The following is a 27,432-nucleotide window of genomic DNA, read 5'->3' on the forward strand; positions in this document are numbered from 1 at the left end:
AAAACTCTCTTCCACTCCTTCTTATAGTTGTTTTCTTCCCCTCCCCTTCCCATGTGTATCTTCTTCTGAGAAAGATTATTCTACTTAGTTTTTTTCCCACCTATTTCTTGGAGTATATCTTAGTACCATCAAGATTCCCCCCTCCCTTTTTCTTTCTTTTCCCCTCCTTTCTCCATATCATCTTGATGCCCCAAATGTACCCTATGCATTATTCTTCTTACTACTCTAATGATGCATATAATTTTTGAGAGTTACACATTACATTTTCCCCATATATTAATATATATATATAAATTGATATAAATGTAGTCCTTATAGAAGAGAGTTTGAATAAAAGAAAAAGATAACATTTTTCTATTTTTCCCTTTCCTTCATATTTACCTCTTCAAGTATTCCATGTTCTATGTTTTTCAATATCGAAATTTTCACAGAGCTCTGGTCTTTTCTTTGCAAAAACTTGGAAATCTATTTTGTTGAATGCCCATATTTTCCCCTGGAAGTATATAGTCAGTTTTGATGGATACCTGATTCTTGGTTGAAGACCCAGCTCTCTTGCCTTTTTGAAAATCATGTTCCATGCCTTACGGTCATTCAGAGTGGAAATTGCAAGGTCTTGTGTGACCCTGGTTGGCATTCCTTTATATCTAAATTGTCTTTTTCTGGCTTCTTGTAAGATTTTTTCTTTTGCTTGAAAGTTTTGGAATTTGGCAAATACATTCCTGAGAGTTGTCTTTTGGGTATTTAGTGTAGAGGGTGTTCTATGAACTCTTTCAATGTCTGTATTGCCCCCTTGTTCTAGAATCTCTGGGCAGTTTTCTTTGATTATATCTTGTATGATGAGGTCGAGATTATTATTTATTTTTGGCTTTTCTGGTAGGCCAATTATTCTCAAATTGCCTCTCCTTCCTCTCTTTTCCATGTCTATCACCATGTCAGTGAGATATTTTATGTTGTCTTCTATTTTCTTGGTCTTTTGGTTTTGCTTTATTAATTTCTTCTCTTTTGCAAGATCATTGTCTTCCAGTTGCCTGATTCTGACCTTTACAGGCTGGTTTTCCTTTTCAGTTTGGTCACACTGTTTCTGTAGTTGTATTTTTTTGTGTTTCAGATTGTTGATTTCCTTTTGCATTATTTCCCACTTTTCCTGCCAGATGGCTTCCATCTTTTTGATCATTTCAAATTTAAATTCTTCCAGAGTTTGTGGAAAGTTTTGATTTCCTTTGGAGGGTTTCAGAGCATTGGCTTGTGTTTCCTCTTCTATCTCCTCTGTATTTTTTTTTTTTGCTCCATAAAAATGTGTCCATAGTCACCCCCTTTTTCTTGCTTTTCTTGGTTTTTGGAGGTTTTTGTACTTCTGTACTATTTGCCATCTCTATCTGAGTGAGGAGGACTGGCTCTTAGTGTATCTGTCTGATGGTCTGAGGCTTTAGCCCCAGGCAGACTGTCCTTTCTCCGCAGCTGTTCTGTCTTCCTGGGGAAGCCCAGAGCCTGACCTTCCCTGCCTGCTGGCATTTTGGGTGTTACTGCTCTCAGTTCCCTTCAGTTGCTTCTCCACTGCCTTCCTTCCATGCTCTGAGCTTGGCACAGCACTGTCCCCCAATGTACCTCAATTCCTTTGCCGGCCCTGAGGTTTTTGTTCTTTCAGAAGACCATGAACTCTAAGGGGTCAGGGTTTGTGGCCTCCCTGAGCTCTGAGGGCTCCTGATAGGATTAAGTTCAGCTGGGTTGAGCTTAATGAGCCCAGAAGCAACGGTAACCTCCCCTGCAGTCTGTGTTAGATGACTTGAGGCTGGCCCAGGTTACTTTCAAGGTAAGCCCTTCACCCTTTGGAGCAACCCCTTTGCCAACACTGAGGTTTCTGTCCTTTCAGAAGCTCTGAGGGATCCTGATGGGATTATGTTCAGCTGTGTTGGACTGAATGTGCCCTTAAGCAGGCATCTGCTCAGATGGAAGCATGAACCGACTCAGATTGAAGGACCCATGCAGGGGGCTACAGACTCTCCCCATCTCTCTCTGTTTCCCTGCCATCTGTGTTGGGGGCCCCCGAGACTGGCCCAGGTTGCTTTCAAGGTGCATTCTTCAGAATAGCCGGCCCTGAGGATCCTGCTGCTGCTGTGGGCTTAGAGCTCTGGGTTGGGGGGAGGGGTCCTGGGACCTTCCTTCTGCCTTCCCCTTAGATCCAAGTGATCTAGAATTCTGGCTTTTGGGGGTGTACCTTTAGGTCAAAATCCAGAAGGAGGTCTCCCCGGGTTGGTCCTGTTGTTCAGTTTGAATTTCGTTCCCCTAGTAGCATTCAGTTTGTGATTTGTAAGGAAGGGTTTTTAGGGGTCTGAACTTTTGCTGCCTCTAAGCCACCATCTTGACTGGAAATTCCTTCCTCATTTCTGCCTAGTAAATTTTATTTCAATAAAATAATGTATAAAAGCTGAAGTTTGATGATCTACTTAGGCATTCCTCCTCACCTAAAGAATTTCCTTTTCTTTCTCCCTTCACAATTTACTAAAAATTATTTGAGTTAGAAAAATATTTGTGTCTTATTTTTTAAAGAACATTCTCAAATTCTTACTATAGTTTTAAGCTATTAAAGTTTGTGACATTCTGTGTTATGCCTATGTGTACATGTTATTTCCTCATCAATAGCTTCCAACTCAAATGAGTGCAAGTTCCTTGAGGTCAAAGATAATTTCATTTTTGAGATTTTGTCCCTATCCCCTTGCATAGTACTTAGTATGCAGTGAAATGAAAATAAATATTTTCTCAAATATATTAGCAAATTCAATGAGTATTTGTTTTGTGGCTACTACACATTAACAATAACAACAACAAAACTGAACTGGGTACTGGGAATACAAAGACAAAAAGAAAAATTATCTCTGCCTTAGGAGAGTTTGCTACTTTCCAGTATTGAGTAATGAAAGAGGGTACAATATTTACATGGATAAATACTGACAATGTGGCTTGAGCATAGAGAAAATTCAAGTAATAAAGAGAAAAAAAAAAACAAAGTTCCTATAAAAGATGGCACCCTACCTGGAGCATTAATGAAAACCAAGGCTTTTTTAGAAGTGGACAGTCTATGAAAAGGTACAGAGCCAGTTGAGATGGCATTACATACAGAGAATAACAGAAAGGCCACTTTGGCTACAACATAAAATGTGTGAAGGAGATTAATGTCAAAGACCTTTGAAAATGTAAACTGGCACCAGGATGAGAAGAAGTTTAGGCACCAGGCTTAGGAGATTATATTTCATACCAGAAGCAAAAGGAGCTACTGAAGATTGTTGAACAGAAGATTTTATGGTTAGATTTCTGTTTTAGAATGATTACATGAATGCATGAATCAGCAGAAGAAAAAAGGAATGAAATCATAGGAGAAAAGAAAAGGAGGGAGAAAAATAGAGAAAGGAGAAAGAAAAGAAAGAAATACATGCAGTAAGTTGGAAAACCAACAAACAGTTCTTTATAGAACCTCATTTTGCACTAGAGCCAGGGCTTACTCAGCTCTGTCTTTATTCCTATTTGACTGACTCATTTGTGTAATCCATCACACCTGACATGTAACAATTACAACTGACTGGGAAGGTAGTGAATTTCTCTGTTATTCTAATTTTGAGATGCTATTATTCTACAACCTATCTGTGTTTGCTCCCCTATTCTTGCTTCACTAGAAATAATGAAAATGGTAGAACCAAACTATGATTATTAAGTAATTTCATTTAAAACATCACCTTTTGAAATTTCAAAATTTTTTTTTATTCATTTGAAGGGCAACTTAGAGTCTAATAGTAGACTTTCTACCTTATCTCCCCATTATCCAGCATTACCTGAAGAAATATAGATTCAGCCTTTGATATTGTAGCAATTTCAATTTTAAAAAATATATCATTTGATGTTGAAGTTATAAATGAATGAACTACACTATGTGAATTTCAAATCTACTCTACCCTATTCAGACCATTCTTTAGAAGATTGGATGTAGCTATTTCCTGATCAATAACAATAGAGATACTTGGAATAACAGAATCAGGTCTTGGAAACTACATTTTCCACCCTACTCAGTGTAACAAGATTAGGAAGGGCTGCAGCAAACTCAAGATTTAATTATTTGAGAATATGGCCTTTAGCAGACATGTACAAAAAAAGGACAGACCTCTGGGTGGTCGTAGGTCAAGCTAGGGCCACCATTGGCACATTTGAGATGCAGGAAGTGAGTTAGAGAACAGCTTCTGGAGTTCTCAGGACTTCCTGTGAGGAGGGCTAGAGTCAGTTCGAGGCTAGTGCTTGGATTTGGTTGAGCCCTGCTGACTGCTTTCCTTTAAATTGGTCACATGAGTGATAAAGACTCATCCCTTTCCCTGCCTTGGCTATCCAAGGCCTTAAAGTCCACTTTGGCTCAGCCTGAGCCAGAGTGGGTCTGAGTTAAACTTCTTTCCTTCTCTCCCTTTTCCTTCTCTCTCTCTCTCTCTCTCTCTCTCTCTCTCTCTCTCTCTCTCTCTCTCTCTCTCTCTCTCTCTCTCTCTCTCTCTCTCTCTCTCTCTCCCTCTAATACTTTCTTCCTCCTGTTGTAATTAAACACCATAAAATTTTGGCAGCTGATTTGAGTCTTTCATTTAGTAATTACATCAGTTAATTCCTTGGTGACCTTAAATTAACATTTATCAGTCTTTTAAAGTGATTTCAATATCACAACTATGAAGTTACTTAGGCTGTGTTCCTAATGACCACAAATATAAAAGCAATGATAGATAGCCTTTATTTTTTTCACTGTCCTGACTTATTTTAACCACTTGACACATATATAAATGGCTACAGGTCCTGTCTGTATGAGGTTCCCATATGAGTGCAATAATGGTGTCTACACTCATTTCTGAAGTCTTCAATTATTCAACTGATATTCTCACCCAATTTCTGATCCAAATTAGGAATATCCCCCTCTCAAGTCTGATAAAAATAGATGATTTAGAGAATTTTCCTATTATATCTGGATATGATTAGAAATAACCTCTTCAGTATCTAGCATCAATGACCTGATCTCAACCATGACCATCTTTAAGTTATAAAACTTTCTTGCTTGTATTTCACTCTGAGCATGTACTTATATGGATGTCTTTGCCACATTACATGCTCACTCACTCAGGTAAATGAGAATAGACCTTTGTGTATCCAAATCCCTCTCTGCCTGCATTGTCATATATCTGTATGCCTTTTTTGGCCTACTTAGTGTTCTGCATAGTAATAAAGCTCATGCTTTTACTAGCTCTACAAGTATGATTTTTTTTTTTCTAAACCCTTGAACCCAAGGCTTTGATCTAAACTAAACCATGAGGCCAAATAAAGTATATATCCTGGATACTCAGTTATTCTGGAAAGAATTGTACTCTAAACTTGATGAGTATTATCAGTCAGTATTGCTCTTCCTTACATATCAAAATTATCTATGCCTTTGATTTTGTATATCTTTATAATTTTTCTAAGTGGTGTTGGGGCCACACATCAATATTCAGCTTTATATGGGCTTACTTTAATCTGCTCTGTATTCCTAAAGATGGTATTGCAATTTGAAATGACTCTAGAATTCTAGAATATGTTGTCTCAGTCTACAGTGCTGTATCAGGGAATTTAGGATTTTCAAAAGCTAAAACTGTGGATTGTAACCTCTTACAAAAAACTGAATCGAGAAAGGCTCATCGCCAAATGAATTGGACACTTTTTTTCTTACCATTGTAATTCATGAAATTATGTACTAAAGGGTGAATGTTGTACACATGTTAAGGGAAATGATGATCCTTTTTAGGTATTAAGTAAATTATTGCATATTTCAAGGAAACAAGTCATATTCTAGTTTTCAGTAGTGTATCTGGACTAATATTATTGAATGCAGTCAATTCATTCTAAATAAAATTTGAGTAACTGCTCTTATTTTCATGTTCAAAAGAGTCAGCAAGCTGCTAGATGACCTAGTGGATTGAATGTTAGACTTCAAATCAGAAACTGAATTCAAATCCTAACTCATTGTAATTTTGGACAAGTCAGTTACCTTCTCTTACCTTCAGTTTCCCCACATGTAAAATATGGATAATAAAAGTAACTAATTTGCAAGGATCCAATGAGATAATATATATAAAGTGCTTATTATAGTGCCTATAATTCAATATATGCTACATAAATCCTAGATAATAACTTAATTTTTAACATTATTTTATTCATTTCACTTGGAGATAAAAATGTGCTAAGAATATGATCATATAAAGCTAGGATTGGAAAGAATCTTAGAGGTCATATGGTATAAACTTTTTATTTTACAAATAAGGAAACTGAGGCCTATAGAGTTGAAATGACTTGCTCAGTTACCTCAGGTAGCAAGGGGAAGATGTGGAATTCAAAATGGAAATTCTGACTACATATGAATTACTCTTTCAACTGTTCTATGCTGCCTGTATCAGTTTAATGAAAATACCCTATTTTTGGCATATGAAGTTCTGTCTAGTGAATACTGTATTAATGATTCCTCTAAGTGAGAGTTTATGTTAACCCAAACAAATTATAGGGTGTTAAAAACTAAAGGAAAGCCAGTGTAATTGATTTTGGCAGAACAGAAGGGAGAAAGTCCTCACAAAACCTGTTGTAATCTTCTCAGTAGGCAGAGAATGCTGAATTAAAATGACTTTTAGGTTGTCTGGCTCTTGTACCTGAGTTTGGCAAGTTTGTCTCTTGCTTAAGCCAAGCACACAAAAATATTGAAAGTTTAGAATAAAATTCTCTCTCCTCTTCTCCTCTCTCCCTCTATTTTTTGAGTTTCACACACAACATTGTTCTTAAATTGGCCTTGAGACTATTTTATATACCATTAGTAATAAGAAACCATTTAAAAAACACTGTCAGGAAAGAAATAAGATAATTGGAGGTCTATGACTCCATCAGTGTTCTCAGTGGATCTGTCCAGTACTGTTTAGAGATGTTTATTTGATTTTGATATTAGAAGGCAGAGCTTAAATGGTCCATTGATAGTACACATTGTCATTATAAAATCAAACAAAAAGTTATTGGTTTGAGGAAAACTTGTAGAATAGTTTAATTTGTTATTGATGGAAAATGGTTATCATCAATTCTGATTTTGAGTTAGAAAATTTGAGTGGGGGTCCCAGTCCCACTTTAAAAAAAATTAATTAATTTTGTATATCATGGTTAAATGATTGATGTTCTTCCCCTCCCCTCTTACCTCCCCACTCCCACAGCTAATAAGCAATTCCCCTGGGTTATATATTAGAGGGGAATAGTGAGAGATGATAGGGGAATCAAAAGATGTTACACCAGGAAACAGTTTTGAAGGAAGGGAGCTGATTTCAGAGGACACCCTCATTTCCAACACTAAGCAACATAATGGAGTTTGCCTTAACAGATGGTGAGTCAGTTTCTCCCTCTAATTACAACATCTTCAGAACAGTTTCTTTAGTTGAAAAGGATCTATTTATGTTCTTGGGGGAAGGAAATAAGAGGGAAACTGGGAGAAAGGGAGAGGGGTCTTCCCTAATTCTAATTTCTATCACTTATCAAAGGCTTTGGTGTAAGTCTTTTCAGAAAGGAATAAAATTGCCTTTCCCTGAGGGAAACAGCAATAATCCAGCTGAGGTTTTTTTGGGGGGCAAGACTCTCTTTTCCTCAGCTCAGGTTAGGTGGAGAAAGGTAACAGCCAAGACTTTCTTCTGCCTTTCCTCTTTTCAAAGAGGTTAGACAGGGAGAAATGGTATGTAGATCAAACCACTCCTAAGCAGAAGTGACTGTCCAGAATTCAGCTTGGGGCAACTGCCTCCTTCTTCAATCTTCCATAGAATTCTCTCTTTCCTCCCCCATGCGTCTGGGTCCGGATTCTATGTGCTTTCTTGAGCTCTTCTTTTGCATTTCATTTCTTCTCTCTATGCCCATTTCTCTCAATCACAGTTATACATATATAATTGTTCAAAAGCTATTTCCATATTTTTCATATTTGCAATACAGTGATCATTTATTGTCAAAACCTCCAATCATATCCCCATTGAACCACATGATCAATAATGTGTTTTACTTCTGCATTTCTACTTCCACAGTTCTTTTTCTTGATGTGGAGAGCATTCCTTCTCATAAGTCTTTCAGGATTGTCCTGGGTCATTACATTGCTGCTAGTAGAGAAGTCTATTACATTAGATTATACCACAGTGTATAAGTTTCTGTACAACATTCTCCTGGTTCTGCTCCTTTCACTCTGCATCAATTCCTGGAGGTCTTTCCAGGTCACGTGAAATTCCTCTAGTTCATCATTCCTTTCAGTATAATAATATTCCATCATTACCAGATACCACAATTTATTCAGCTATTCCCCAATCGATGGGCACCCCCTCATTTTCCATTTTTTTTTGCCACCACAGAGAGCAGTTATAAATATTTTTTACAAGTATTTTTCCTTATTATGTCTTTGGGGTACAAATCCATCAGTGGTTCTTTGTGAATAATTCCAAATAGCCTTCAGAATAGTTGGATTCATTCACAACTCTACCATCAATGTATTAAATGTCCCAATTTTACCATATCCCTTCCAACATTTATCACTTTCCTTTGCTGCTATATTGGTTAATCTGCTAGGTGTGAGGTGGTACTTCAGCATTGTTTTAATTTGCATTTCTCTAATCAGGAGGGATTTGGAACACTTTTTCATATGATTATTGAAAATTTTGATTTCATCCTGTGAAAAATGCCTATTCCTGTCCCTTGACCATTTGTCAGTTGGGGAATGACTTGATTTTTTAAAAAAATTAACTTAGTTCTTTATATATTTGGGAAATTAAATGTTTATCAGAGAGTTTTGTTAAAATATTTTTACCCAGTTTGTTGCTCTCCTATTAATTTTGGTTGCATTGGTCCCAGTCCCACTTTTGAACCTAAGGATCTGTGTAATAAGGGCAATTAACTTAACCTCTCTTTCCCTTAATTTGTTCATCTCTAAATGAGGGATAGTAATATTTGCACTCTCTGCTTTGGAAGGTTATTTTAAGGGAAGCACTTTTTAAGCTGAAAAAGAACTACAGAAATGTGAACATTAGAACCTTGCCTGCGTATTTGGTCATCTTAAGTGACAATTTGGGAAAATAGAAATTATTTCTGTCCCCATTGTAGACATAATCTGAATGTGAATCACATTTAAGAGATAGATTTAATTCAATTTGACAAATATTTATTAAGTGCTAATGATGTTCATGGCCCAGGATTAGGTGTTAGAAAGAAAGACAAAGATCAAACAACAATAGCATAATCCTTTCCCACAAGGAGTTTACACATTCTATTGAGGGGATATGATGTGCACAGTAGGAAGTTTGAAGCTAGGTATAATTCCATGGTATCAAAGAAAATGATCTACAGAAAGTGTTCTGGGGAGCCTTCTTGGACTTCCGGGTAATCATGGCTGCAATCTAGACGCTGCACGCTTCCTCTCCCCAGCACCGAACGAAATAGACTACATCAAAGGAGCATAAAATCACCTTTGGAGGAACAGAAGGACTCCCCAGTACCCCACAGAGGCAAAGGTACGTGGGGCTTGAACATTTCCACACTAAAATAAGAAGGAAAAGCTTGCACAGAAAAGTGAACTGAGCCGCCCTTCCCCCACCCCACCTCCCCCACTAAACCAGAGTGAGCTACCTGAGCGCTCACCGGGACAGCGAGTGAGTGGGGAGCGTCTCTGTCTGGGGGGGCACTCCAGGGTCCTTGGGATCTGGGGACTGCCAGGAAAAAAACGTCTCAGGGCGCTTTCACTGTAGAATCCAGCGGACCTGGACTTGGGGCGGGCTGCGCTGAACAACGCGGGCTGATTATCTGGGCAGAGCTGATTACCTGGGCTCGGAGGCTGGGAAGAACTAGTCTGAAGCAACCTAAATTCACAGAAAAACCGCTCTTATAACCCAGACCCCAGACCAAAAAGGAAAGGGAAATAAAACCACCAAAGGGATGGCTCACATGGCCCAAAATCAAGCCTCCAGGAAGAAAGGGAAAAAAGTGACTATTGAAAACTTTTATGGTGGAAGTACCCAAGGAAAAGAGGAGAATGAGGAGGAAATCCAAAAAAATTCAGAACACGCCTCCCAAAATGGAAACTATCAACAAGCTCTGGAAGATCTCAAACTGGAACTTATCCAAAAGATGGAAACCTTCTGGAAAGAAAAATGGGAGAAAGAGATCAGCTGTCTGACAGATAAGACTGCTCAATTGGAAAAAGAACTCGAAGCATCCAATAGAAGGGCAGACAAGGCTGAAAAGCAAATCCAGTCCCTAATGACCAGAATTAAGCACCTCGAAGAAAGTGAGATGATAAAACAGCAAGAATCAATAAAGCAAACCCAAATAATTAATGAATTGGAAGAAAACATAAAATATCTCACTGAGAAGGTCACGGACCTGGAGAACAGAGGAAGACGAGAAAATCTCCATATCATCGGTCTCCCAGAAAAACCAGAGGTAAACAACAAATTGGATATTATTCTAGAGGAGATTATAAAAGAAAATTGCCCCCACGTTCTGGAGCAAGGGGGCAAAATAGAAATAGAAAGGATTCATAGAACACCTTCTATACTAAATCCCCAAAAGACAACGCCTAGGAATGTAATTGCCAAATTCAAGAGCTTCCAAGTAAAGGAGAAAATCCTACAAGAAGCCAAGAAGAAGAGCTTCATATATAAGGGGGCTCCCATAAGGATCACACACGACTTAGCGGCTAATACACTAAGAGACCGCAAAGCATGGAACACGATATTTAGAAAGGCAAGAGAGCTGGGTCTCCAACCAAGAATCAACTACCCAGCAAAACTGACTATATACTCCCAGGGGAAAGTATGGGCATTCAACAAAATAGAAGATTTCCAAGCATTTGCTAAGAAAAGACCAGAGCTCTGTGGAAAGTTCGATATCCAAGCACAGAAAGCAAGAGAAACATGAAAAGGTAAATATGAAAGAAAGGGAAAAGGAGATAAATCTTATCTTTCTATTTAAGTCAAACTCTCTTCTATAAGGACTACATTTACATCTAATTATATATATTAATATGTGGGGAAAATGTTTTGTGTAACTCTCATAAATTGTATCATCATAAGAGTAGTTAGAAGAAACATGCATAGGGAAAGATTGGGGAATTAAGAAGATTTGGGGAAAGTTGGGGCAAAAAAAGGAAAAGGGAGGGGGGAACCGTGATAATACTAAGACTAACTTCAAGAAATAGGGGGGAAATCAATAGAATAAACTTTCCCATATAAAGATACACATGGGAAGGGGAGGGGAAGAACTCTCATATGAGAAGGAGAGGAAGAGAGCGTGAAGTGGAATTACTTAAACCTTACTCTCAGTGAAATCAAATCTGAGAGGGAAGAACATCTAGATCCAGTGGGATCCTGAATTCTATCTTACCCATTAGGGCAAGAAAGAAAGGAAAATTAAGGAGGGGGAGGGGGGAGGGAGTACAAAAAGGGAGGGAAGGAGAGGGGGAAGGGGAAGGGAGCATAAAAAGGGAGGGGCTAGAAAGGGAAGCATCTCAAGGGAGGGGACTAGGGGGACTGACCTAAAGTAAGTCACTGGTTCAAAAGGAGAAAGCTAAAGAAGAAAGGTCAGAACTAGGGGAAGATATCAAAATGCCAGCGAATCCACAAATAACAATCATAACTTTGAACGTGAATGGGATGAACTCACCCATAAAACGCAGACAAATAGCAGATTGGATTAGAAACCAAAACCCTACCATATGTTGTCTTCAAGAAACACATATGAGACGGGTTGACACTCACAAGGTTAGAATTAAAGGTTGGAGTAAGACCTTTTGGGCCTCAACGGATAGAAAGAAGGCAGGAGTTGCAATCATGATATCTGACAAAGCCAAAGTACAAATAGACCTGATCAAAAGGGACAGGGAAGGTAAATATATTCTGCTAAAAGGAAGTATAGACAATGAGGAAATATCACTAATCAACATGTATGCACCAAATGGTATAGCATCCAAATTTTTAATAGAGAAACTAGGAGAATTGAAGGAGGAAATAGACAGTAAAACCATATTAGTGGGAGACTTGAACCAACCACTATCAAATTTAGATAAATCAAATCAAAAAATAAATAAGAAAGAGGTAAAAGAGGTGAATGAAATCTTAGAAAAATTAGAATTAATAGACATATGGAGAAAAATAAATAGGGACAAAAAAGAATACACCTTCTTTTCAGCACCACATGGCACATTCACAAAAATAGATCATACACTAAGTCATAGAAACATGGCACTTAAATGCAGAAAAGCAGAAATATTAACTGCAGCCTTTTCAGATCACAAGGCAATTAAAATATTGATCGGCAAGGGTACATGGAGACCCAAATCAAAAATTAATTGGAAATTAAATAACATGATACTCCAAAATCGGATAGTTAGAGAAGAAATCATAGAAACAATTAACAATTTCGTTGAAGAAAATGACAACGGCGAAACATCCTTTCAAACCTTATGGGATGCAGCCAAGGCAGTACTTAGAGGAAAATTCATATCCCTGAGTGCATATATTAACAAATTAGGGAGGACAGAGACCAAGGAATTGGAAATGCAAATAAAAAAACTTGAGAATGAACAAATTAAAAACCCCCAGAAGAAAACCATACTAGAGATCCTAAAAATTAAGGGAGAAATTAATAAAATAGAAAGTGACAGAACTATTGAGCTAATAAACAAGACTAGAAGCTGGTACTTTGAAAAAACAGACAAAATAGACAAAGTACTGGTTAATTTAATTAAAAAAAGGAAAGAAGAAAGGCAAATTAATAGCATCAAGGATGAAAAGGGGGATCTCACCTCAAATGAAGAGGAAATTAAGGCAATCATTAAAAACTACTTTGCCCAACTATATGGCAATAAATATACCAACCTAGGTGATATGGATGAATATTTACAAAAATATAAATTGCCTAGACTAACAGAAGAAGAAATAGTTTTCTTAAATAATCCCATATCAGAAATTGAAATCCATCAAGCCATCAAAGAACTGCCTAAGAAAAAATCCCCAGGGCCTGATGGATTCACCAGTGAATTCTATCAAACATTCAGAGAACAGTTAACCCCAATATTATACAAACTATTTGACATAATAAGCAAAGAGGTAGTCCTACCAAACTCCTTTTATGACACAAGCATGGTACTAATTCCAAAGCCAGGCAGGCCAAAAACAGAGAAAGAAAACTATAGGCCAATCTCCCTAATGAATATAGATGCAAAAATCTTAAATAGGATACTAGCAAAAAGACTCCAGCAAGTGATTAGAAGGGTCATCCACCATGATCAAGTGGGATTCATACCAGGGATGCAGAGCTGGTTCAACATTAGGAAAACTATCCACATAATTGACCACATCAACAAGCAAACCAACAAGAATCACATTATTATCTCAATAGATGCAGAAAAAGCCTTTGATAAAATACAACACCCATTCCTACTAAAAACACTAGAAAGTATAGGAATAGAAGGGCCTTTCCTAAAAATAATAAACAGTATATATCTAAAACCATCAGCTAATATCATCTGCAATGGGGATTAACTAAATCCATTCCCATTAAGATCAGGAGTGAAACAAGGATGCCCATTATCACCTCTATTATTTGACATTGTATTAGAAACACTAGCAGTAGCAATTAGAGAAGAAAAAGAAATTGAAGGCATCAAAATAGGCAAGGAGGAGACCAAATTATCACTCTTTGCAGATGACATGATGGTCTACTTAAAGAATCCTAGAGACTCAACCAAAAAGCTAATTGAAATAATCAACAACTTTAGCAAAGTTGCAGGATACAAAATAAACCCACATAAGTCATCAGCATTTCTATATAATTCCAACACAGCTCAGCAGCAAGAACTAGAAAGAGAAATCCCATTCAAAATTACCCAAGACAAAATAAAATACTTAGGAATCTATCTCCCGAGACAAACACAGGATCTATATGAACACAACTACAAAACACTTTCCACACAACTAAAACTAGACTTGAACAATTGGAAGAACATTAACTGCTCATGGGTAGGACGAGCCAATATAATAAAAATGACCATCCTACCCAAACTCATCTATCTATTTAGTGCCATACCCATGGAACTTCCAAAATTTTTTTTTACTGATTTAGAAAAAAACATAACAAAGTTCATTTGGAAGAACAAAAGATCAAGGATATCCAGGGAATTAATGAAAAAAAATACAAAGGAAGGGGGTCTTGCAGTCCCAGATCTCAGACTATATTATAAAGCAGCGGTCATCAAAACAATTTGGTACTGGCTAAGAGACAGAAAGGAGGATCAGTGGAATAGACTGGGGGCAAGCAACCTCAGCAAGACAGTATATGACAAACCCAAAGATCCCAGCTTTTGGGACAAAAATCCACTATTTCATAAAAACTGTTGGGAAAATTGGAGGACAGTTTGGGAAAGATTAGGTTTAGATCAACACCTCACACCCTACACCAAGATAAATTCAAAATGGATGAATGACTTGAACATAAAGAAGGAAACTATAAGAAAATTAGGCGAACACAGAATAGTATACATGTCAGACCTTTGGGAAGGGAAATACTTCAAAACCAAGCAAGAATTAGAAAGAATTACAAAATGCAAAATAAATAATCTGGATTACATCAAATTAAAAAGTTTTTGTACAAACAAAACCAATGTAACCAAAATCAGAAGGGTAGCAACAAATTGGGAAACAATCTTCACAAAAACCTCTGACAAGGGTTTAATTACTAAAATTTATAAAGAACTAAATCAATTGTACAAAAAATCAAGCCATTCTCCAACTGACAAATGGGCAAGGGACATGAACAGGCAATTCTCAGCCAAAGAAATCAAAACTATTAATAAGCACATGAAAAAGTGCTCTACATCTCTTATAATCAGAGAGATGCAAATCAAAACAACTCTGAGGTATCATCTCACACCTAGCAGATTGGCTAACATGACAGCTATGCAAAGTAATGAATGCTGGAGGGGATGTGGCAAAGTGGGGACATTAATTCATTGCTGGTGGAGTTGTGAATTGATCCAACCATTCTGGAGGGCAATTTGGAACTATGTCCAAAGGGCGATAAAAGACTGTCTGCCCTTTGATCCAGCCATAGCACTGCTGGGCTTGTACCCCAAAGAGATAATGGACAAAAAGACTTGTACAAAAATATTCATAGCTGCGCTCTTTGTGGTGGCCAAAAATTGGAAAATGAGGGGATGCCCCTCAATTGGGGAATGGCTGAACAAATTGTGGTATATGTTGGTGATGGAATACTATTGTGCTAAAAGGAATAATAAAGTGGAGAAGTTCCATGGAGACTGGAACAACCTCCAGGAAGTAATGCAGAGCGAGAGGAGCAGAACCAGGAAAACATTGTACACAGAGACTGATACATTGTGGTACAATCGAAGGTGATGGACTTCTCCATTAGTATCAATGCAATCCCTGAACAATCTGCAGGGATCTAAAAAAAAAATACTACCCACAAGCAGAGGATAAACTGTGGGAGTAAAAACACCGCTGAAAAGCAACTGCTTGACTACAGGGTTGGAGGAGATAAGACTGAGGAGAGACTCTAAATGAACACTATAATGCAAACTCCAACAACAGGGAAATGGGTTCGAGTCAAGAACACATGTGATAACCAGTGGAATCATGCGTCGGCTATGGGAGAGGGAAAGGCGGGAGGGGGCAGGAGGGGAGGGGAGGAAAAGAAAACGATCTTTGTTTCCAGTGAATAATGTATGAAAACGACCAAATAAAATAATATTAAAATTAAAAAAAAAAAAGAAAGTGTTCTGGGAAAAATTGAAAAGGGAGAAACAAGGCACCAGTTTGGTTTTTAATAACAATTATTCGTAGTTTATTTTGTCATGTTCCTAATTTACTGGAGACTTTTCTGATTATGACTCTACCAGTGGTGATCACAGTTTATATTGCAGGATTGTTGTGCAGTTCAGAACTGAGGACAATGCATGACATATATAGAGTATGTTTTGGTTATAAAACTATTATTATTGGTATTATTTTATTTTTATCATTATTTTCTGTCATGGAGATTCTTGCTCTTTTATGGAGTTGAAATAGAGAATAGCCTTAAACAGCTGTGATTTCTTTTTCATATTTAATATTTTGCACACAATTGAATAGGTGCATAAACTAACTGCTTTTTGTAATTGGAGAGTGTTAGGATTTAAACACATCTTCTCTAGGCTCACTAACAAATCTTAAAGATAACTCCAGTAGCAGACTGGATGATAGATATGATATGTCCCTCATCCTGTTTCCATATAGCTTTGATTTCTCCCACTAAATATTTATATTTTGAAAGTCTTTTGTTTCACAGTTTGAAGTATATGAATATTCAGTCTCACAATGTATAACAAAATATTTTCTTATTGTTTTATGGATCAAGGGAAGTATGATAATGCTTTGGTTCTGGTATTGTCTCTTAGTATATAAAACTTAAAGAATGAGGTCTTGATTTGTGATTTAAAGATATTACTGTTATTATTATTATCATTATTAATATACCATTAAATGATCAAACAGAAGCAACATAACTTAATGATGAGATAGCACTTCAGAAAGAGCTATGTCCAAGTTCCATGTCATAAACATACTGATTGTGTGATCTTAGGCAAGCCACTCCAAATACTCAGAACAACTCTTTAAGACTTTGAGTTATAAAGAAGTTGTTGATGTGAACTGGTAAAGGGAAATTCCTTACCTGGAATTTCCCTAAAACAATGAAACCTCAGTTCCAGTCCCTATTCTTAGATGTGCTATTCAGTGTTGAGACTAAGTCATTTCAGGGTTACATTCTTAAGGGATACTTTTTTCTTCAAATTCTCAGATTTTATGAATCCAGATGTTTTAAATAAGAATGATCATAGTGTCCCAAAGAAAATATCTTGCACACTGTAAAAGTAAAACCCATGCTTTTGACTTTCTATAAAAAAAAGAAAGACAAAATTTATCTGGGCACATGATGAAGTTTAAGCACAAAGAAAATTCTCCAGTGGATTGGAGTTGAGGGGGAGGTACAGACAAAGACAGATCAGAAAACTAAAGGTGTGTCTAAAGAATTATTGATATAGAAAGCATATGGCAATAAATATATTTGACAGAGGAAAAGAGAAAGCCTGAACCATGGTCTCAACATAGGCAATGTTGTGAAGTGGGAAGCACACTGATCTGAATATTAAGAGAAAAGGATTCTAGGCCCAGGCCTGGCGTTAACTTTGTTTATTCTTAGGCCAGTAACATCAACCCTCTTGGTGTCATTGATTCCAAGAAAATCATAGAGTGATAGGGTAAGTGATATCTGAGGTTCTTTACTTGCCCATATCCTGTAATACCATCTATCCTACTATCACCCTTTTGGCACTCTTCCCTGTCTTCAAGAATCAGCTCATGGGCCATTAACTCTGTTAAGCCTTCTGTGATCTCCACATCTGTCAATACTTACTGCATCTTCAGATTAATTTATATTCTCTTGTTGGCATATGTAATACTTACTCTTGCCAAAGTAGAATTTAACATTCTTTCAAAAGGTGGAGGTGAAGAGAAAGATCATTCTAAAAATAAGGGACTGCCTTGCAATGGCTTTGTAGTGGAAGGCATAATATTATTTTCATTTAATTAAGGAGTAGGTTGGTTTGAATAGGATGTAGAGTACATGATGATGACTGATATATAATTTGTCAGGAAAGATATGGTGGAGCCAGATTGTAAAGAGTTTTAAAGAACACATTGTACTTTATCCTAGAGGTAAGAATGTAGTCCTGAAACTTCCTGAATGTTCTCTTGTTTTCTGGGGTTTCCTTCACAATCTGGCTCAATCCCTGTCTTCACTAGGGGAATGCCTCAGTAGCTAGTGCTTTCCTGCCTAAGGTCACCTTTTATCTACTTATATATCTCCTATGGATTTACTTATTTACATGTTGTCTTCCCCATTAGACTGTAAGATCATTGAGGTCAGAGATTACTTTTGCTTTTCTTTGTATCTCCTGTGCCTAGCAAAAGATTTGACACATAGTAAGTATTTACTGACTAATCACATGAGCTTTAGAAAAATCACTTTGACAGCTGTGTGGAAGATGGATTGCAGGAGAAAGAGACTGGGTGTCAAGAGACTAGGTTACAGATTATTGCAAATGAAACAACAACAAAATTTTATTTCACTAAAAGCAATATGTCAAAATGTGAAAAATTGAGTAAATTAATCTACCACCTGATATAATTGATGTTTTTCTATAATGAATCAACACATATTTTAAGTGAATTAATAGGTTCTTTGAACATTGCAAAGATGCTTACGTTTTGGCATTGCTGAGTGTATAATAGGCACTTATTCAACAAATACTGAATTGAATCTATGCCTGATCATTATCATATTAGATCCAATAGCCCCATCAAAAGTGGACACCCATAAGGAAAAAAAAAATTCTTGTACACACAGTGGGCACCATGGTGATTTCTAAGAATTTTTTGGAGGCTCTAGAACTCTTTATTGGGAAATACATATGCTAGTATACTGGAACCCTTTTCCCCTCAACTTTGAGAAGTTTAATTAAACATGCAAATTTCCTTAGTGATTTGTAAGTTTCAATGCATGAAACAAGATCACAAAAATCAAAGTGATTTTCTTTTAACAGAAATGAAATGATTCACTACTTTATTCATTTTATTAATTAAATTAGAAATTTTTTCCAGGGTTACATGATTCATGTTCTTTTCCCTCCCCTCCTTCTTACCTCCTCCCAGAGCCAACAAGAAATTCCACTGGGTTTTACATGTATCATTGTCCAAAACCCATTTCCATATTATTACTATTTGCTATAGAGTGGTCATTTAAAGTCAATATCCCCAATCACATACCCATAGAACCGTGTGATCAATCATACATTTTTCTGAGTTTCTACTCCCAGAGTTCTTTTTCTGCATGTGGATAGTGTTCTTTCTCATGAACCCCTCAGAGTTGTCCTGGATCATTTCATTGCTGCTAGTAGAGAAGTCCATTACATTCAGTTGTGTCAGTATATCAATCTCTGTGTACAATGTTCTGTTTCTGCTCCTTTCACTCTGCATCAATTCCTGGAGGTCTTTCCAGTTCACATAGAAATCCTCCACTGCATTATTCCTTTCAGCACAATAGTATTCCATCACAATCAGAGACCATAATTTGTTCAGCCATTCCCCAATCAATGGACACCCCCTCATTTTGCAGCTTTTGCCACTACAAAGAACACAGCCATAAACATTTTTGTACACATATTTTTCCCTATTATCTCTTTGGTTACCAACCCAGTAGTGGTATGGCTGGATCAAGGGCTGGCATTCTTTTAAAGCCCTTTTTGCATAGTTCCAAGTTGCTTTCCAGAAAGGAAGAATGAATTCACAATTCTACCAGCAATGCATTAGTGTTCCAATTTTGTCACAATCCCTCCATTTATTACTTTCCTTTGCTTTCATATTAGCCAGTCTGTGAGGTGTGAGGTGGTACCTCAGAGTTGTTTTGATTTATATTTCTCTAATTATAAGTGATTCACCATTAATGGAGAAGTCATTCCTCAAATATCCTTCTAATGATTGAGAATCATCTTTGACTTTTTTAAGAGCAAAGATCTAATGGAACACAGCTATAGGAAATACATATTTAAAAATGAGAAAAAAGATACACAGTGTGATTAAAACAATTTCATTCTGACCTATTAAGCAAGTAATTGATGATGAACATTTTAGAGATGGAAGAATGGATATGGAAACTGATTGTAATAAGGATACCATATTTAGTTAATAATGACATAGTGACAGAAAAGCCCAGAGGAGATAGGAATGACACTGAATAGAATGAAGCTTGTAAAGACAAATTAGATTAAATGTACACAGAAATTTGCATTGTAGGTAGCACAGCCACACTTATAAAGGTATTTAGGGACCAATTCATAATGTAGCTAAGTATAAATATCAAAAATAATGGGGGAAATCTCAAAACTTATTAACATTGGAAAAATGTACTTAGCAAATATCTACATTGATTTATATGCCTATTTTCCTATCCATTTGTTATATATTTTTAAAAGAGTAATCAATGCTCACCCTAATAACATCATAAGTGAGGGTACATAGAGAAAATAGGCAAGTATTCTTAAGCAAACAGACTGAAAAATGAAGAGAATACAAGAGTACAAAGAAATTTACTTTTGTTATTTTTTTAAAGATTTTGATTCAGTAGAGTGAAACTGTAAGACCACACAAAGCTTCTGTATTATGACCTATTAAAATCAGACACCAGGCATTCCTATTTCCTCAACTTGACCAATTGCTTGATCTCTGTGTCACAGAAGTCAATTTCTGGAATCACTGCCCCTCATTACTTATTAGATAATTCCGAAAATATCCTAATTCCACAGGTCTATGTAAGAAGACCATTTTATCTCAGGGTTTGTAGGGCAGTCTTTTATCACTGTCATGTTGTTTCTTTTTTTTTTATTTTTTTTTCCTTTGGCTACATGATTTATTGAATTTTTTTTCATCAGCTATATTTGACCTTATGTTGTTTCTTAGTTTTTTTTTAAAATATATTTTATTTGATCATTTCCAAGCATTATTCGTTAAAGACATAGATCATTTTCTTTTCCTCCCCCCCACCCCCCATAGCCGACGCGTAAGTCCACTGGGCATTAGATGTTTTCTTGATTTGAACCCATTGCTTTGTTGATAGTATTTGCATTAGAGTGTTCATTTAAGGTCTATCCTCTGTCATGTCCCCTCAACCTCTGTATTCAGGCAGTTGCTTTTTCTCAGTGTTTCCACTCCCATAGTTTATCCTTTGCTTATGAATGGTGTTTTTTTTTCTCCTGGATCCCTGAAAGTTGTTCAGGGACATTACACCGCCCCCAATGGAGAAGTCCATTACGTTCGATTATACCACAGTGTATTAGTCTCTGTGTACAATGTTCTCCTGGTTCTGCTCCTCTCGCTCTGCATCACTTCCTGGAGGTTGTTCCAGTCTCCATGGAACTTCTCCACTTTATTATTCCTTTGAGCACAATAGTATTCCATCACCAACATATACCACAGTTTGTTCAGCCATTCCCCAATTGATGGGCATCCCCTCGTTTTCCAGTTTTGGGCCACCACAAAGAGCGCAGCTATGAATATTTTTGTACAAGTCTTTGTGTCCATTATCTCCTTGGGGTACAGACCCAGCAGTGCTATGGCTGGGTCAAAGGGTAGATATTCTTTTGTCGCCCTTTGGGCATAGTTCCAAATTGCCCTCCAGAATGGTTGGATCAGTTCACAACTCCACCAGCAATGAATTAATGTCCCTACTTTGCCACATCCCCTCCAGCATTCATTACTTTCCTTTGCTGTTATGTTAGCCAATCTGCTAGGTGTGAGGTGATACCTCAGAGTTGTTTTGATTTGCATCTCTCTGATTATAAGAGATGTAGAACACTTCTTCATGTGCTTGTTAATAGTTTTGATTTCTTTATCTGAGAACTGCCTATCCATGTCCCTTGCCCATTTATCAATTGGAGAATGGCTTGATTTTTTGTACAATTGATTTAGCTCATTATAAATATGAGTAATTAAACCTTTGTCAGAGGTTTCTATGAAGATTTTTTCCCAATTTGTTGTTTCCCTTCTGATTTTAGTTATATTGGTTTTGTTTGTACAAAAGCTTTTTAGTTTGATGTAGTCAAAATTATTTATTTTACATTTTGTGATTCTTTCTATATCTTGCTTGGTTTTAAAGCCTTTCCCCTCCCAAAGGTCTGACATGTATACTATTCTGTGTTTACCCAATTTACTTATGGTTTCCTTCTTTATGTTTAAGTCACTCACCCATTTTGAATTTATCTTGGTGTAGGGTGTGAGGTGTTGATCTATTCCTAGTCTCTCCCACACTGTCTTCCAATTTTCCCAGCAGTTTTTATCGAATAGTGGATTTTTGTCCCAAAAGCTGGGATCTTTGGGTTTATCGTATACTGTCTTGCTGAGGTCTCTTTCCCCCAGTCTATTCCACTGATCTTCCTTTCTGTTTCTTAGCCAGTACCAAATTGTTTTGATGACTGCTGCTTTGTAATATAGTTTTAGGTCAGGGACTGCAAGGCCCCCATCATATGTGTTTTTTTTTTCATTATTTCCCTGGATATCCTTGATCTTTTGTTCTTCCAAATGAACTTTGTTATGGTTTTTTCTAAATCAGTGAAGAAGTATTTTGGTAGTTCAATGGGTATGGCACTAAATAGATAAATAAGTTTGGGTAGGATGGTCATTTTTATTATATTGGCTCGTCCTATCCATGAGCAGTTAATGTTATTCCATTTGTTCAAGTCTAGTTTTAGTTGTGTGGCTAGTGTTTTGTAGTTGTGTTCATATAGTTCCTGTGTTTGTCTTGGGAGATAGATTCCTAGGTATTTTATTTTGTCTAAGGTGATTTTGAATGGGATTTCTCTTTCTAGTTCTTGCTGCTGAGCTGTGTTGGAGATATATAGAAAAGCTGATGATTTATGTGGGTTTATTTTGTATCCTGCAACTTTGCTAAAGTTGTTGATTATTTCAATTAGCTTTTTGGTTGAATCTCTAGGATTCTTTAAGTAGACCATCATGTCATCTGCAAAGAGTGATAATTTGGTCTCCTCCTTGCCTATTTTGATGCCTTCAATTCCTTTATCTTCTCTAATTGCTACTGCTAGTGTTTCTAGTACAATGTCAAATAGTAGAGGTGATAATGGGCATCCTTGTTTCACTCCTGATCTTATTGGGAATGCATCTAGTTTATCCCCATTGCAGATGATATTAGCTGTTGGTTTTAGATATATACTGTTTATTATTTTTAGGAATGACCCTTCTATTCCTATGCTTTCTAGTGTTTTTAATAGGAATGGGTGTTGTATTTTATCAAAGGCTTTTTCTGCATCTATTGAGATAATCATGTGGTTCTTGCTAGTTTGCTTGTTGATGTGGTCAATTATGTGGATGGTTTTCCTAATGTTGAAATAGCCCGGCATCCCTGGTATTAATCCTACTTGATCATGGTGAATGATCCTTCTGATCACTTGCTGGAGTCTTTTTGCTAGTATCCTATTTAAGATTTTTGCATCTATATTCATTAGGGAGATTGGCCTATAGTTTTCTTTCTCTGTTTTTGACCTGCCTGGTTTTGGAATCAGTACCATGTTTGTGTCGTAAAAGGAGTTTGGTAGAACTCCCTCTTTGCTTATTATGTCAAATAGTTTGTATAGTATTGGGGTTAACTGTTCTCTGAATGTTTGATAGAATTCACAGGTGAATCCATCAGGCCCTGGGGATTTTTTCTTAGGAAGTTCTTTGATGGCTTGTTGGATTTCAATTTCTGATATGGGATTATTTAAGAATTCTATTTCCTCTTCTGTTAGTCTAGGCAGTTTGTATTTTTGTATATATTCATCCATTTCTCCTAAATTGGTGTATTTATTGCCATATAATTGGGCAAAGTAATTTCTAATGATTGCCTTAATTTCCTCTTCATCGGAGGTGCTGTCCCCCTTTTCATCTTTAATGCTGTGAATTTGCTTTTCTTCCTTCCTTTTTTTAATTAGATTGACCAGTACTTTGTCTATTTTGTTTGTTTTTTCAAAGTACCAGCTTCTTGTCTTATTTATTAAATCAATAGTTCTATCACTTTCGATTTTATTAATTTCTCCCTTAATTTTTAGGATTTCTAATTTGGTTTTCTGCTGGGGGTTTTTAATTTGATCGCTTTCGAGTTTTTTCAATTGCATTTCCAATTGATTGATCTCTGCTCTCCCTTGTTTGTTAATATAAGCTTTCAGGGATATGAATTTGCCTCTGATTACCGCTTTGGCTGCCTCCCAAAAGGTTTGAAAGGATGTTTCGCCATTGTCATTTTCCTTGATGAAATTATTAATTGTTTCTATGATTTCTTCTTTAACTAAACGGTTTTGGAGTATCATATTGTTTAATTTCCAATTGGTTTTAGATTTGGTTTTCCATGTACCATTACTAATCATTATTTTTATTGCCTTGTGATCTGAGAAGGCTGCATTCATTATTTCTGCTTTTTTGCATTTGTGTGCTATGTTTCTGTGACCTAATGTACGGTCAATTTTTGTGAATGTGCCATGTGGTGCTGAGAAGAAGGTGTATTCCTTTTTATCCCTATTTATTTTTCTCCATATGTCTATTAATTCTAATTTTTCTAAAATTCCATTCACTTCTTTTACCTCTTTCTTATTTATTTTTTGATTTGATTTATCTAAATTTGATAATGGTTGGTTTAAGTCTCCCACTAGTATGGTTTTATTGTCTATTTCTTCCTTCAATTCTCCTAGTTTCTCCATTAGAAATTTGGGTGCTATATTATTTGGTGCATACATGTTGATTAATGATATTTCCTCATTGTCTAGAGTCCCTTTTAACAAAATATAATTACCTTCCCTATCCCTTTTGATCAGGTCTATTTTTGCATTGGCTTTATCAGATATCATGATTACCACTCCTGCCTTCTTTCTATCAGTTGAGGCCCAGAAGGTCTTACTCCATCCTTTAATTCTGACCTTGTGGGTGTCAACCCGCCTCATGTGTGTTTCTTGAAGACAACATATGGTAGGGTTTTGGATTCTAATCCATTCTGCTATTTGTCTACGTTTTATGGGTGAGTTCATCCCATTCACGTTCAAAGTTATGATTGTCATTTGTGGACTCCCTGGCATTTTGATTGCCTTCCCTAATTCTAACCTTTTCTTCTTCGGCTCTACCTTTTAGTCCTGTGATTTACTTTGAATCAGTCCCCCTTGTCCCCTCCCTTGATGTTTCCCTTTTTAGTCCCTTCCTTTTTCTTCCCTCCCCCTACCCCTCTCTTTCCCTCCCTTTTTGTTCTCCCTCTCCCCCTCCCCCCCTTGGTTTTCCCTTCTCCTTACCCTTGTTGGGTAAGATAGAATTCAAGATCCCAATGGATCTGGATGTTTTTCCCTCTCAGAGTTGATTTCCCTGAGATTGAGGTTTAAGTAACCCCCCCCCCCTCTTCCTCTCCTTCTTATAGGAGTTTTCTTCCCCTCCCCTTCCCATGTGAATCTTTGTGTGAGAAAGATTATTCTATTTGGTCTTTCTTTACCCCCTATTTATACATTACATTTTCCCCACATGTTAGTATACATAGATTGATATAAATGTAGTCCTTATAGAAGAGAGTTTGAGTAATAGAAGAAGATAACATTTTTCCCCTTTCCTTAATATTTACCTTTTCAGGTATTCCTTGCTCTTTGATTTTCGGTATCAAACTTTCCACAGAGCTCTGGTCTTTTCTTTGCAAAAAGTTGGAAGTCTTCTATTTTGTTGAATGCCCATACTTTCCCTTGGAAGTATATAGTCAGTTTTGCTGGGTAGCTGATTCTTGGTTGGAGACCCAGCTCTCTTGCCTTTCTGAAGATCATGTTCCATGCCTTACGATCATTCAGAGTAGAACTTGCAAGGTCTTGTGTGACCCTGATTGGCATTCCTTTATATCTAAATTGTCTTTTTCTGGCTTCCTGTAGGATTTTTTCTTTTGTTTGATAGCTTTGGAATTTGGCAATTACATTCCTGGGAGTTGTCTTTTGGGGGTTTAGTGTAGAAGGTGTTCTGTGAGCTCTGTCAGTGGCTGTATTGCCCCCTTGTTCTAGAATCTCTGGGCAATTTTCTTTGATTATATCTTGTATCACCATGTCCAGTTTGGTGTTTATTTCTGGCTTTTCTGGGAGTCCAATTATTCTTAAATTTTCTCTTCTCCCTCTATTTTCCAGATCTATCACCTTGTCGGTGAGATATTTTATGTTCTCTTCTAATTTCTTGGTGTTTTGGCTTTGCTTTATTAGTTCTTGCTTTAAAGCCTGGTTTTCTTTTACAGTTTGGTCAAACTGGTTTTGTAGATGCGTGAATTTCTTTTGCATTATTTCCCACTTTTCCTCCCAGAGGGCTTCCATCTTTTTGGTCATTTCTGATTCAAATTCTTCATGGGTTTGTGGAGAGTTTCTATTTCCTTTGGAAGATTTTGGAGAATTTTCTTGTATATCTTCTTCTATCTGCTCTGTATTTTGTATTTTGGCTCCATAGAATGTGTCCAAAGTCGCCCCTTTCTTCTTATTTTTCTTGGTATTTTGGGGCTTCTGTGCTTCTGTGGAGTTTGCCATCTCTGAATGTGGAGGATTAGCTTTTCTTATCTCTGTCTGGTGTTCAGAGGCTTTAGTCCTGGGCAGATGTTGGTTCTATGAGCTTTCCCTGGGTTAAACTGAATATGCCTCACTGGAACTGGAATGGAAGGGTCAGACCACGTTGCTTTCCGGAAGTTGCCTTCAGAATCGCTGGCCGTGAGGCTGTTTCGTCGGCCTGCGGGGGGATGGTCTGCAGCTTTCCCAAGCTCCGAGGGCAAGGACTTTCACTGAGACTTGGATAGCAGGATCCAGCCGGTGAGGCTGTCTTGCCCGCCCTGAGGGTTGCTGTTGTTTTGACCAGCTCTCTGCAGCGGAAGCCCCAGGCAGTAACTTTCACCCGGACTCGGGTAGAAGGCCCTGAGGGTTGTTGTTCCGAGGACCCTGCTCTCTGAGCCTGGCAGTGCTGCGGCTTCCGGGAGCCTTGGACTCTGTGCTCCTACCCCTGAGGTCCGAGTGATCTCGGGTTCTGGCTTTTGAGGGGAGCTGTACCTTTTGAACCGGGTCCAGGTCCAGGAGGAGGGTTCCCAGGGTCTGTGCTGTTGATCGTTTTGAATTTCGGCACCTTAGGAGCTTATCGTTTGAGATCGGTCGGGAAGGGTATTCCGGAGATCTGAGCTTTAGCTTTCTCTAAGCCGCCATCTTAACCAGAAGTCTCTTAGGGAATTCTTTAATGGCTTGTTCAATTTTTTTTTTCTGATATGGGATTATTTAAGAATTCTATTTCTTCTTCTGTTAATCTAGGCAATTTATATTTTTGTAAATATTCATCCTCATCACCTAGATTGGCATTTTTATTGCCACATAATTGGGCAAAATAAGTTTAATGATTGCCTTAATTTCCTCTTCATTGGAAGTGAGGTCTCCCTTTTCTCCTATGATACTGTTAATTGGGTTTCCTTCTTTCCTTTTTTTTTATTAGATTGACCAGTACTTTGTCTATTTTGTTTTTTTTTTTCTTCAAAATAGCAGCTTCTAGTCTCATTTATTAGCTCAATAATTCTTTCACTTTCAAGTTTATCAATTTCTCCCTTAATTTTTAAGATCTCTAATTTAGTTTTCTGTGTATAAAGGATTTTGCCTGAGGCAAGTTCTCAAATCTCTGAAGCTTCTTCTTTTTGTTGCCCTTCTCTGTGCTATCTTCTCAGGAACACCCATATTCTGAGCTCTTCAGTCTGCTGGGGTTTCAGGTC

This window comes from Monodelphis domestica, chromosome 1 (genome assembly GCF_027887165.1).
Source record: "Monodelphis domestica isolate mMonDom1 chromosome 1, mMonDom1.pri, whole genome shotgun sequence".
Lineage (NCBI taxonomy): Eukaryota > Metazoa > Chordata > Mammalia > Didelphimorphia > Didelphidae > Monodelphis > Monodelphis domestica.